Below are 13916 nucleotides of genomic sequence, written 5' to 3'. Positions count from 1 at the left end.
TTTAGACAACCAGTTTCGAATCTTTCTTCGCATTCGACTGATTCTACAGCTTGAAAAAGGCTCAATCAATATATTTATGCTACGGCTTATTTGAAAAAAAAATAGAGCTTGAGACGAATATTTTATTTTTGAAATGCTCTTTTAGTGGAGTCCACCAGTAAATCCGTCTGAATGTTTTCTTTGTTCAATGGAATATTTTTTATGGTACTTTTTACCGCCTGTTAGTTTGCTTTTCTGCCGCTAACTGAGCTTTTATCTTAGTTTTGACATGCAAAAGGCTCATTAAATCTCGATGACACCAAGCTTTAGGAGAACAGTTGTTAAACTTATAATAATATCAAAAACGGCTTCCTTGCACTTAAGTCAACTGCACACTTCGAGTCCAATTTTTTTTTATGCAGTAACAAGATAAATTGATTTATTCGTATTTTGAGACATTTTGGATCATATAAACGAAATATCACGCATGCACTTAGTTAATTCCTATTTGACATTTGACTTTTTCCTTTTTTATGACAACCTTATTGCAATAGGCCTTATGCATGATAACGTCATATGCTCAAAATTTACCACCAAGCCTCGTTTACGCGAATTATTTTCAACCTTATGCCACCTTCATGCAGTTTTCACGTGGGTATTCTTTTCATTTATGCTGCTTAGGGAATTCGTTCATGATAAAATTTGCAAGTTCGCACTTCGAAAACGAGGCTTGGTGGTGAAACTGACCAGTCTGACGTAAACATGCATAAGGACTATTAGTTGTTTATATAAAAAATCAGACTCTCTATCATTTCCATTTTGGTTTCGTTTATTCTCCTTTAAGCAAATAAACATTTGGCATTAACTAGTCCATTTCAATGGTTGGTCACTGTTTGTACATGATCGATCTGAAAAAAAAAAGAGAAAGATTCGTTACTTTTCCTCCATTCTTTGCAACAAACTACCACCCTAACCTTTCGTTTAGGGCAGGATTCCACGTCTTCTCCTGTGAATATTGCGTGTTTTCACGTTCAAGTACGTTTATTACACCTAGACGATCACACTATTATATACGAACTACTGATACTCTTGGGTTCAAGCAATTTATACTATGTAAATCTCATCTGTTTGTAACTTTTAGTTGTAATGCTTAACGTTAACAGATATATTTCTTTGTAATTGAGCTATTATTTTGTTCGCCTACATTATGTTTTACAGGGAGTATTTCAGCGTGAATCCTAATAAACAAGAATAACCGTTGCCGTGACGCAGTCATTAAGGTTATAAATTTAGTAGCTTTTTCTTGTATATGTCTAGACAACAAGGCAAACGGTGCTTCTAGTTGATAGGCAATCGATAACAATTCCGGAAGAGTCCACCGAGAGTGGACTCTTCCGGAAGAAAAAACTATGAAAAAGATGAAAGCTAAAACTTACCAAGATAGACTTTAGAATATCAGACAAAATTGCAGTGATAAATAATAATAATACTGTTTGTGCTTTTCATTAACTGTTTACTGATGGGACGCAAATGTGAGGGTGGGTCAGGTGCGTTTGCAACCAAATAGTTGATAGGATTGAGCTGATGCTGTTCTTTCGCGATCGGTACATGACAAATTAAAGGGGTCCGGGGACACAAGTTTCTTTTTCAGGCACAACCGCTTGCATGCTTTTTTTCGACAAGTTCCCCTTCCAGGATTTTTTTTTGGTAAAAGTCATCCCCTCCGGTTATTTCTAAATGTCCGTCCCTAAAGTGTTTGACAAAGTGGAGTTAAATGAACCTCCCAGTATCCATACACAGCATCACCAGCTCAAATCATATGCAGATATCACAGAAATAACAATAAAGCTCAGGCGGGGATCCAGAAAAATGCTGACCGTTTTCCAATAACACGAGTGCCGATGGAGCGAGCCTGGGAGCATGCTCGATAGTGACCAGTACTATTACCCTAGAAGCTTAAAAGTCGCGTTTTTTATCTTGAAACTAAGAATCTTCTTTAATTGCAAAAATATATTCGTTTTAAAATCTGACCGATTTCCGTAAAACGGTGAAACCGCAATGAGCGCCAAAAGTGTTGAGACAGTCGGCACTTTTTGAGTACCTAGGACAAATTTTACCCCTCACTTCTTCAATATAACCCCTCCCCCCCGAAACAATGTTGTATTTTTTATCTGCAAGACTTGCCTCGTTTGAGTACAACATTGGAAAGGGGGAAGGGGGAGTGGTTCAGAAGCGGCAGCAGATTAAAGGTGAAAAACGGGAATTTTAAATTAGTATCAATTTTATCCAACTGTCTCAAGGACTTTTGACGCCCATTGCGGTCTGGATTTGCGCCTGAAGCTAGTAGTAAGTTTGTTGTTTAGGACCAGAAGAGCTGCTTGCCCAGGTTTTGAATCATTAATTGGTGCCTAATGAATAGTTTTCATTAGGTTTCACCCTTTGTGTTATTCGCTTGGGATTGGTAACTCAAATTGGTAACTTTGCTATTAAGGGAACAACCCCGTTTAAAACTATTATTGGTTATATTTACCTCAAACTAACATATTCCACATGTACGTCGGCACATCACATTGACGTGATTGTAGTGACACATGTTCGCGTAATTTTGGCAATTCATCAGATCACTGCAACCTAAAACACAAGTGTGGCAAAACATGAGAATCCTAAAATAAAATGGCTTTTGACACAGTATGGTAACGTAAGACGTTTTTCATCTTTCTATTTACCGTGACCTTCAAAATCCACATGTGTCATTTTTAGAAATGATTATCAATTAAAGGTGGTGAGACGCAAGAGAACTGTCCTGGAGAACTGTTTGGTGTCTCCGTCTTAGAGCGAGCACCAACGTTAACATCACAGTTTTATACAAAAAGTTATACATACAATATATTATATACTGTACAATTGTGGTTATAAGACCCCCGCCCCCCTCCTGCTTATAAGAAATGCACATATACCTGTGCCAGAAACATAAAAAATACATCCGGTTATAAGCCCCCTTCCCGGATATAGGTTCCCCTCTGCTAAATAACAGCATTGAACAGGGCTTAATGTTGCTTTATTACGACTTTTTAGATCCACAGTACACTGCCGTGGCTTGTTTCGAAACGTTTCTCTTTTTTTAAGCTTATCAACTCCCCTGGTTATAGGCCAATATAATCTACCTAGAAACAACAACAAAAAAAATACATCCGGTTATTACTGAGGCCCACCCCCGGGTATAAGCCCCCTCTCGAGTTGATGACAGCATTGAATAGGGCTAAATGTTGCTTTATTATGACTTTTTTTTCACTGAAAATGCATTTCGATCCACACTGCCTTGGCTCATTTCGAAACGTTTTTATATTCCGCTTCAAAAACTCATTAATAATTCATAAAGAAAATACGAAAGAAATTAATGTTTAATGAGTGTCTTTATATCTGATAAAGACACGGCTAAACTTTACGTCCAATTTTCTAGGCCAAAATAACCCCAAATCTAAATATTAGTGCAAGAATGAGTTAATCTACATTACAAGATTTTAAAGCCGTTCAATAAATTCGCAGTTCGTGTTTTACCAAGTCTAAAACACTCGGCTGCGCATCGTGTTTTAAACTTGATAAAACACTGCTGATCATTTATTAAACATTACTTAAACGCCCCCCTTGGATATTAGCCCCATCCAGTTTATAAGCCCACACAAAACCCTTTACGAAGTTGTATAAGCTCAGGGCTTATAATCTGAATTTAACGGTTTATACTTCACTGACCACTTTTTGAGTAGAGCTTTTTCATGGCAAATTTGAACAAATACTGAAACAAATATTTTAAATAAACATAATATAAATTCCCAACCGGCAGGAGGCAGGCCAGTTGCTCCGGGATATTTCAGAAACATATTCGAGACTTCATATATCAACACCAGCTATTAAAAATTTTAGCACTGTGTTCAAACCTGGACTGCGTTCATATCTCCCTGAATCGTTTGCAATTTCTGAAAAAAGAAAAGAACACAATATTCACCTTAACAATAGACTCTAAATATAATAAGACATATTCTAAGGAAAATTACAGCATACACATATATACCATTTGGTTTACGTTGTCCAAAAGATACATGTAATAAGGGATTCCATCCTTGCCAAATTGAATCGATTTACGTGCGTTTGTTTTGATTTTCTATGACTTGATCAGCTGCCTCTTTGCACAATTTCGAGATGAAATTTACATCCAGGCTTTGACACAGGGGTTTAGAATGCCAAATTATGTGAGGTCTCACTGGAAAAATTCAGTGGGTTTAAAAGAGGATCGACTATAATAAATTGCATTTGTAAAGAAACGAATTTACTAACTCGTTGTTATAATAAAATCCGAGGGATTTTCAATATACCTTTCGGCACTCCAGGAGAATGTCCACTTTTGGAAATGTGGAAAACAATAGCGTGACGTAACAACATGGCGGTTGTCAATTCTTCCCGAGTGGACTCCACTAGAATTTTATATTTGCCTTTTTTCAAGTTTTCCCGTGGTGCGTTTCCTGCCAGATGGTAACACAACACAAAGAAAGCATTGAAGAAGCGTTATACGTGACAATTGTGTAAAATCACGGCGGATTGTGCGCGGAGGTTAGAATTTACTTTCGATGCGTATGTTTGTTTTGGTTGTCTTTCGGGTCGTTTCTTCAGCTTTAAAGTGCCTATGAAGTAAAAAATAACTTTGCTCAATTTGCTTGTTTATGTCTTAGTTAGCACGAATATGCGTGTTTAAGAGATCAAAAGCGCTTTTTTCTAGGATTTTTTGAGCCTCGAAGTTTGGATTTCGCAATTTGAAGTGGGTCCTTTTCGCGCGCGGCCAAACGCTCCGGTTTCACCGGAAATGACGTACTTAGTGGTTCTAAAGACACCAGGATTATGGCATAAAGAGAGCAAAGAGGGCTGGCGAAAGCTATATTTCGGCTTTTGAGTCAAACAAAGGCAATTGCGCAAACGAAACTGCAACAAATACACTTATTTCCTTTGGTGAAGCTTCGCAGAGTAAATGAAAGCGAAATTCCATGTGTATAGTAAAGCGCTTCGTCAGCTGCCTCGTCCCCAGGCGTCCTCGTCCTTGGTCGTGCACGGTTCGCTTGGTGTTGTGGGACTGACGTGCACGGTTCGCTTGGCGTTCTGGGCCTGATGCGGACGGGGAAGCGGACGCCTGGCAGATCCTGTTCAGTTTCTTGGCAAAAATGTTCGGTTTCTCGTCAAAAGGCGTTTTAGCGCTTTTAACAAGTTTAACGGTCAAGAAATCAACACTGGGAGCTACGTGGAAGTTAGTACTGTCAACATGGGGATTTTGACGGCCTTTCGGATCGTTTTCGTTTCTCTATCGAGCCGATTCTTTTCAGCGTTCACTGAGGCTGGTTTCAGCAAAGCGGGGGTCCCCTTGCTTTAATCTAATGTTGGCGGGAAATCTAGCTCAAAATCAGCGATTTATCCGGAGAAATGATATGAAATCTGAGCAGAAGATTGAACAGAGAAAATCCCACTTTGATTGCGAGAAGATCGTCAATGGCGGAGGGTAAAGAATATCTGCCGTCGTTAGAAAATTAAATTTCTTTATAAGCTTCGAACTGAGGGTAAGTTTCGCTTCAATCGATGCCAGAGCTGGTTTGTTTCGTTTCTGAGCAGTGCTTAGCTTCCTTACATTTCGGTATACTTTTATTTGTACCTCTTGGCCGTTAAACTTCAGCTATAAAGTCTATAAGCAGCGCTCCAGAGAGAGCCGTTCAAGTGCTAACAAGTGTTTTATCAAATTAATGTTGTCCAACGTAGGAGATCTTATGAGAACATGACACATAAACAATTATAATGTGTGCTGATATTTAATTCTAGCTAGGTTAACCTCATAATTTACCTTTCTTGACAGAAAGTACAATTATTGAAATTTCAACTTTGCGTAGTTCTGTTTATTTCAGCACTTAATGTGTTAGTGACCAGAGGAGGCAGATCCTACTCAAAATTTCTTTTTACTGATTCAAGTGTTAATATCGAAATTACTCTCCGCTGATTAATTTGTGTGTTTCTCGTCACTGTACTGCTTGATAATGCATTGATACTGTAAGGAGAAATAAGGTTTTGGTCACTCTTTTGGAGGATTTAAGCAGGATAAGACTTTGACAAACTTGTAACAAAAAAAATATAGTTTTTTCTAGTTGTAGTGTCACAGGGAGTGTTTTTTAAGTAGGTGTTTTTAGAGAATGTGTGGCAAAACTTTATTCCTAAGGGTAACAAAACACTGGACTATGACAGACAGCAAAACTTAAATCATTTTTGCCGGCCCAAGAGTTTATGGCTGAGATAGTGTAGGAAAATAAATTGAGATGCCAGGCAATTTTACATCAAAGAGTTTGTTACTGACTCTTAAATGCATTTGATGTGAACATGGCAACTCCTGGCTAACCATATTCAATTTGATTAAAATAAATAAACCGGCAAACCTGGAGTTGCCACTTTTTCCCCAGTCTGCTAATAGCCCACTGCCTCTAGCAGTCTTGGAAAACAATTAAAACACTTTAAATGTTGAATGTGTGCTTTGCCTACCCTGCTGCTTTATACACATGACAACAGCTGTTGTAAGAGAAAAAGATACCTTTTTACATTTTTAAAAATATTTTTAGTAGTACTGATTTTGCAAAACCATTCAGACATTTCCCTTCAATTTGCAAAAGTTATCTAGCCAGGAGGGTTTTACCTGCATGGCCTTAACCTACTGTGAATTTAAATAAGTTGTGCATGAGATAATCTGAGGATTACTGTTTGTACGACAATTTCCTTGGTGGTGCCCTTCATCTGATTATGATCTGGACATAATAGTTAGCCTTCTCCTGAAAATTAACTTGATTGATTTTCTAAAGTGATTTACTACCCTCTTCAACCCTCCATGTACAGTTCACCCCAGCTCCTTTTGTAATTAGTTAATATCAAGTCAGTGGGAGCATAACAAAGGCCTTTAGACACCAAATTTGCAAGCACAAAGTAAACATTTCTTTTCAGTTGCTAAAAAAGTAAAGAATTTTACAAATACATGTACTATTTTAAATTTGTAAAGAATTACAGGAGAGTGATAAAAAATTAAGAGGGGTTTGTTACTAGAGTTATTTAGAATAGAATGATGGTGGGCCTTGGATGTCCAAAGATGCTAGCCTTGCATATTAATACATAAATATTTATGAGAAAAATTATCTTTCCATTTTTACAAAGCAAGATTTCAAGATGATCTTAAATCATATACCGCACATGAACCATTCTAAAAACTTCATGGAAACAGTGTCACATTCAACAGAAATGCTCTCTGCACCTGCCCCCAAATTAAAAGCCTGCATGGCATGGCATAGGGTACATTCCAAACAATTTAGTTGCCTCAGTTGCATTCACAGCATAAATGGCAGACTCACTGCCACAATGCTTAACAAAAAAAATGTGTATTTATCCTTAATAAATTGTAGTTTAATGGGAAAAAAGTCACCTACTGGCAATCAATAAAAAAAATTGCATTGAAAAAAATTACAGTTATGATATCAAACATTTTTAATGTAATTTTTATTTTCAATTAATAAAACAACTATCAAAGGTTGTGCTTGATTACTGATAAGCAGATAATTAACATTTAATTGAAGTAAACCAGAGATAGTAGAAATGACATCCCAAAGACAGATGAATTGTTATTTGTATCGATGGATTCATACTGTTGTTGCATTATTTTTGTCGCGTCTGGCTTAAATGAGCGTCCATGGAATAACTAAAAGGCAACTAACTCTCGGGCTCTACGAAAAAAATTCTACACAAAACAATGGAAAGGATAACTAATTTTCTTGTCATTTACACTCGGATTTACAAGACAACTTCGATAAACGGAAATGAGTACCTGTCTCTCTTGGAGTTCGGAAAATGTCATTAGACATTTCAACGTCTCTTTGCCGTAAAGGATTTAAAGCTTTTTTAACTTCACAGAGTGCCTCGTATGCTCCTCCTGGCTCTTCTCAAGCTGAGCTGGGACATGAAGCGTGCGAAAATGGTGGTGAAGTCCGTCGTCTTAATAAGAATATTTTTCATAAAAGATGTGTCCAAGGCGCTCTGTGCTGTAAAAATGCTAAATAGACGGCTCTTTTGCTGTTTTTAATACACATTTCAGGGTTGATGACATTTTGGTCCGCCATATTGAATGCAAGATCTGCCAGGCGCTCCGCGGCTCGCTCCCTAACCATCAATCCCCGCGCTCCCTGTTTTCCCGCCTTACCGCCTCAACGTCCGGCCAATCGGCGCCTGGGGACGAGGCAGCTTCGTCAGTCTGATGAAAACGCAAGAAGAAACGAATTCTGTTCCGTCGGCAGTTCAAGGCGTTCAAGGATCGCTGTTCTCAGCAAAAGCTCTTCCTTGCCACAAATGGAACGATAAAGTCATGAAGCGAAGAGGAAATTTATCAAAAGAGTTATCTCTGTAAAGGAAATGGTGGTCTCTCTATATCATTCTGCCCTGACTAGCCGAAGAAAGATTTAGCAGTCGCGCCAGGAGTTTACAATATGTTACACAGCTGGGTACACGTCCCGGGGGGGGGGGGGGGGGACTCGCATATGAAAGTGACGGGGATGCTCGTCGTCTCGCTTAGGGGTGTAAATTTCGGACTTTTGGTCTCGCTTAGGGTATTCCGGGAAAAAAACGCCCAAAACGCCAATATTTTTAGCCATAATGGTCTCGTTTAGGGTTACACACGAAGAAATATACAAATATAAACTCCATTCTTAGTTTTTTGGTATCTTTTAGGGGTCAAGAAAGGCTTGAGCCACACCCAGATTGGTCTCTTTTAGGGGTTCTTTTCAAAATTTCCGACGAGCATCCCCGTCCGTTTCATATGGGAGTCCCCCCCCCCCCCCGGGGTACACGTGTTATTCTTTCATTATGAGACTTCGTTCCTCAAAATTTAATTTGTATAGTTAGTAGATCGTTTTGTCATTCGTAAGGTAGCAGTCGTTTCCTTTCCCAAACACTTGAAACGATCGATCGCCAGACGCAAACGAATGCATCTGTGAAAGAAGCAAAAATATGGAATGTAAATTCGACTTGAGTGAGTTAGAAATGCTTGTTTGTTTTCAAGTAGCGCGCTTCGAATGTTGTCATTCACGTCTGCATTTCCGGTAGTATTCCATGGCGAATGCACTTTTAAACAATACACTGAGATCTTGCAAAATCTTGGACAAATTTTACGGCTGCCTTCGCTGGAATTATTTGCTGATAAACACGCACTGTAATCAGGATTTATCGTATCCGGACAAAGAAGTCGACGGTTGAAAATATACCGTAGAGCTAACGAACCATAAACAGCAACAACTGCAGTTCTGTTTATTCTTGAAGAAGAAATTTTTGGTTTGGTTCAAGTCAAAAAGTGCTAATCTTGAGTTTGAAGAAGTGTTATCTTGCCGTGTTGTCAAGTTTAATTATGTCACTCTCACGCTTCGGAGAAATATGTCAGTCCACTGTACTTTCCCACACAAGAACACAATCAAAATGAAAGCGAGCAACTGATCGCTACTTGTATTAAAATCACCAAATCGTTATATAATACCGAATAACCACCGGGATAGGCGTACCGTAACCTGAATTTACACATTCGACAAGCAGGCAACCTCGGCGCGGCAAGCAGCGCTCGTGTCAATTCCGAAGCACATTGCGACACTGCGAAACCACTCAAAAAATCAAAGCCCGTCGATGTATGTGCTTTTGGAAACAATAAAAATTCTAGTTATTCATTTTTTTTATAGGGAATTTCTCATTTGAATCTGCTTCGCCGAACTTCGATCGTCCTCGTCGACCACCGCTTTTGTGAAAGAGCGCTTGCTCGGCTTGCGGCGGTTGGACAGGTCCAACTAGCTACTTCAGTCCATTTAGTGTCACGATATTTCGTTGTGCGATTCATTTCTGCTAGAAACCCGCTCTGCCAAGTCCGCAGATGGCAAGATATCGTTCTTGTCGGACACGATTTCGATTTATCAACGAAAAAGCAGCAACAATCTCAGCTGAAGTAGTGAACTTCACTGTGTATCAACAAAATCTAAGTGTAAACTGATCCGTGGAACCACTAACTACGTCATTCGAGCCAAATTCGTGTCCAGTCTCCGGACCCACTGTTTTGTCTTACCGAGGGCACTTTAGGCGGCAAAAAATCCGATTTCTCTCTCTTTGACATTATTCTTTTTTTAACTTAAAAGGAAGGGTATCCGGCAAAAGAAATCAAGCACGGACTCGACTGAAGCGAAGGGAATTATTTTCTCGATAAGATTCAATTTCTTGATAACCTGGAGTTAGAAAAACATGGAAGGAATGAGAACCCTGGCGAGCTGCGTGTTTGCGCCATGCCAAGGGAAGGCGAAGGAGACTTCAGTCAATGCATGTTCAATGTATGTTCCTGCATTTCAGTGTAGTCAACTTAATTCTAACCAGCTAGGAGTTCTGACGGTCTTGTTGTTATGTTTATAAGGAGCTCAAAATGCCATGATGTTTTCGAATGATTGAGTTAGCCTTCGAGTTGATTTCCTAGCCAGGTATTTTGCGAAGCAGAGTTTGACACCTTTTGACGCCTATTTGTTGATGAAATATATGTTAGAAAGGTTTGTTGTGACTCATTTTTATTGCAAGATAAAACTCAGTACAGCTCACTTTATGTTTTCACTACAAGACCAGCAGATTATGAGCTGCGCGAAGGATTTTTCTTTTCTAATATTTTTATTGTGTTGCCAAGCCAGGCTGTTTGATTTGCAGCAATGTAATGCCACTGTAATGTGTCGCTTCCTTCGACACGTGTTCTATTTTCTTGACTCAGTTGCGCCAAATATTCATGTGGCTTCTAGGAAGCTATTTACTTTTTCGTTTAATTCGTAGAAAACAAGTAGTACCTGTAAGTTTAACGGCTTATGCAAACCTTCGACTATAAATTTGTTAGACCGGTCAGTTCTGGCACGATACCAACTGTAAATGTTTTCATGTTAGATTGCGACATCGCATTTAATTTTTGAATTCGAGACGCCGCCAAGCTAATGCCCGGGATAATTGTGAGAGTATCTTATCTGAAAATCGGAGTTCATAGCTCCTGTTAATTTACCAAACCAAGTGCTTAGTGTGTCACTGATATGTACATAGCGCGCGACGGAAAACGTTCGTTTCCGCTTTACTCACTCTCGGCCAAGGGAGATAAACGGCATATTTTTTTTCTTTCTGCAAGCCGTGAATAAAGTTAGGCCCAGGATGCTTAAATCCTTGCATGATGTGGCGTAAACTGCGAGAGTATCTTATTTTAAAAGCGGAGTTCATAGCTCAGTTCTTTTAATTTACCAAAACCAAGTACATAGCGTGGGCATAGCGCGCGACAGAAAAGCATTTAAAATGCAAGCGCTCGTCTCCGCTTTACTTATTCCTGTCCAAGAGAGGTCAATGGCATATTTTCTTCTTTCTGTAAGCTGTGAATTTCCGCTTAGTTAATAGAAAAAAGTTTGTTTCATTCGAATTCGAGTTCTATACACTTCGCTGCCGGAGTTGATTTCGATCGACAGGGCAGGAATATTTTATGTCAACAGACCTCCCATCATGTGACTCCAAATTCGAGCAATGATTGGATAACTGTTTGTTTTGATCTGCGGAACAAAACATTTCCAAAAGTGGACATTCGTCTGAACTGTTCGGGGCTTCTTCTTATTTTGACTTTAATTAATCTTAAAAAGTGGATTAAGGTATTTTTATAACATTTTATTTACAACTAATCTTATAAGTTTTAAAATTGATAATTTACTGTGAAGGTTGCTACATTTTAGGTGTTTCCAATTTCTTTCTGTTCCCGCCCCTTGTTCTCCCGCCTCCTGCCCCTTTCCCCTCCGGGTTCCCGCCTTCCTGTCGCCCTCTAAACAGAGACGTGTGCCTTACGAATTATACTTGTACTCAGAGTTAACGGGTTTGTAATGTCACTAGAAACCTTCAATCTGTATTCTCTAAGCTGTCGTACAGGCGAATAATAAGTCAAGAAAGAAAGCCAACCTGTTCTCGAAATAAATATCCGACAATAAAATGTTATAATATATTTCGTTTTTAGGTTTCACGACACAATAACCCCATGTGACTCTCGCAAATTAAACCATGACGCAACATGACGACCGAGTGCGGGGACCAAGAATTTAATTCCACTCAGTTCGCCTTTTCTGTTATTTTTTTAATGTTTAATCTTGTATTTTTGCTAACTCGAACTGTCAAACTCGAAGTCCAACTCGAGGTTTCGGGATTCTCTAAACATCTATCAATTTTTCCATCAATCAATTCACAGTTAGCTTTTCATTAAATTAATGCAAGAGGGACTATTGGATAAAAAATTGATGTATGATCTTAAACGCAGTAAAATCTGCTCTGTGAACTTAGCTTATGTATATCGTCGCTAACCTGAATCAATTCAGCTGATTACAATCGTGGAATTATCTATTTACATTTGAACTAAATGTGACGAGAACAATGAAACAGAAATCTTTGGCAATAATATATTACCCTGCTCTTACTAACTTAAATTAAAAAAAAAACCGAGACTACTGCGGTCAATTGAAATTATGTTTAGAGCATAGATTGGACTGAAACGTCTAGCTTACAAAAACCAACGACCACTGAAAAATGCTTTGTTATGGAATCAATTTTTTGGAATGTATGCATTTTCTCTTACTCGCATAATACGCCCGTCGGAAAACCTACCGTAATACCAGTATCACTTTTTCTTCATTTCAGTTATCTTTGTGATTTTAATAGTTAGAAACTGCGTGCTTTTTTCCTTCTGGACAAGCTACTTTGTACAAAGCATATACCGATGGAATTGCTAATTTTCTTCCCTGTATTTATAGGGGTGATCAAGGATTCAGTGCTATTGCATAAATACATGTAAGATAGCTTTTCATTCACATATCTTGAAGCCGGTCGTTTGTTATTTTCAGCTTGATATTCTCTGAATGTAATGCGCTAAAATTGCCCAAAAGCTAGTTTACGGCATTGTGCTGTTTAACTGATGATATTCAAGTAAAATAAATAAAAACAAACATTGGAAAAAAAGCCCGGACATACCTTCTTGTTCCCCAAAGGTTAAATTCAGAAAGACAAACAGCAAAATAAAGAAAAGGATCTTCATGATTGTAACTTCCGAAGCAATGATTCCTGACTTAATCCTAATCGAATTTACGATAATATTTTTTTTCTAAATGCGGTTTAAACGTAGGCGATAACTGCTCAGTTGTGATCCTTTCCCAACCAAACACAGCTTTCAAGAGGCGAAGACACGTGTCAGAAAATGACACGTTTTTTCTTTTTATTACCTTTATGTTATTTTATCTTCAGCCATGAGGTGTTGATAACAAAACCGTGACATTTGAATACAAATTAAAAACACGATTTTGCGACAATGAAAAGTTCCGTAAGAAAACACCAAGAAAGAAACACTGCTTGTATTGTTTACAATTTTTACGGTTTTTTCTAAGACCTCATCTGAGTAAAAGTCAATTATTACGAAGGAATCACGAATAAATTTAACATACGTGTATAATTGATGGAAGACGAAACCGATTACGATTCATTAAAGTCACAAAATTTTCTTTCACAATGGATCACTTCTGGCCACTCACAGTAAAATTTTATCAAGGGTTACTCCAAATGAAAAAAAAAAAACTACAGAACGGTATTTAATATCTTTGTTTTCGGCGAAGCTTTTTGTTAAGATAAACCTCTTTGAGGTAAACAGCTTATCGAAATGGGGCAAGGATACATTATAATAAGGATCAATAAAACAAGAAAGAAAAACAAAAGAAAATATTTGGTGGACTCTATCCTCGTGGGAGGGAAGAACGGAGACCCTGAGAACGAGGTTGAAGTGGACTTTTGGCCTGTAAATATTGCTAGAGTCTATGTAT

General features: G+C 38.3%; 1 long non-coding RNA gene across 1 annotated transcript; it reads right to left on the bottom strand.

The window, feature by feature from the left end:
* Nucleotides 1–790: 790 nt before the first annotated feature.
* Nucleotides 791–13258, bottom strand: LOC144658384 (uncharacterized). Its single transcript, XR_013571682.1, has 4 exons — nucleotides 13078–13258; nucleotides 3915–3953; nucleotides 2510–2610; nucleotides 791–887 (listed from the first exon to the last, which is right to left on the bottom strand). It is a non-coding gene; the product is annotated as an uncharacterized LOC144658384 (long non-coding RNA).
* Between the last annotated feature and the right edge of the window lie 658 nt (nucleotides 13259–13916).

The sequence above is a fragment of the Oculina patagonica genome, chromosome 6 (assembly GCF_052425735.1).
Source record: "Oculina patagonica isolate OP01 chromosome 6, crgOcupat, whole genome shotgun sequence".
Classification (NCBI taxonomy): domain Eukaryota; kingdom Metazoa; phylum Cnidaria; class Anthozoa; order Scleractinia; family Oculinidae; genus Oculina; species Oculina patagonica.
The sequence above is the reverse complement of the archived record's forward strand: the minus strand, read 5'-3'. Positions and strand labels throughout refer to the sequence as shown.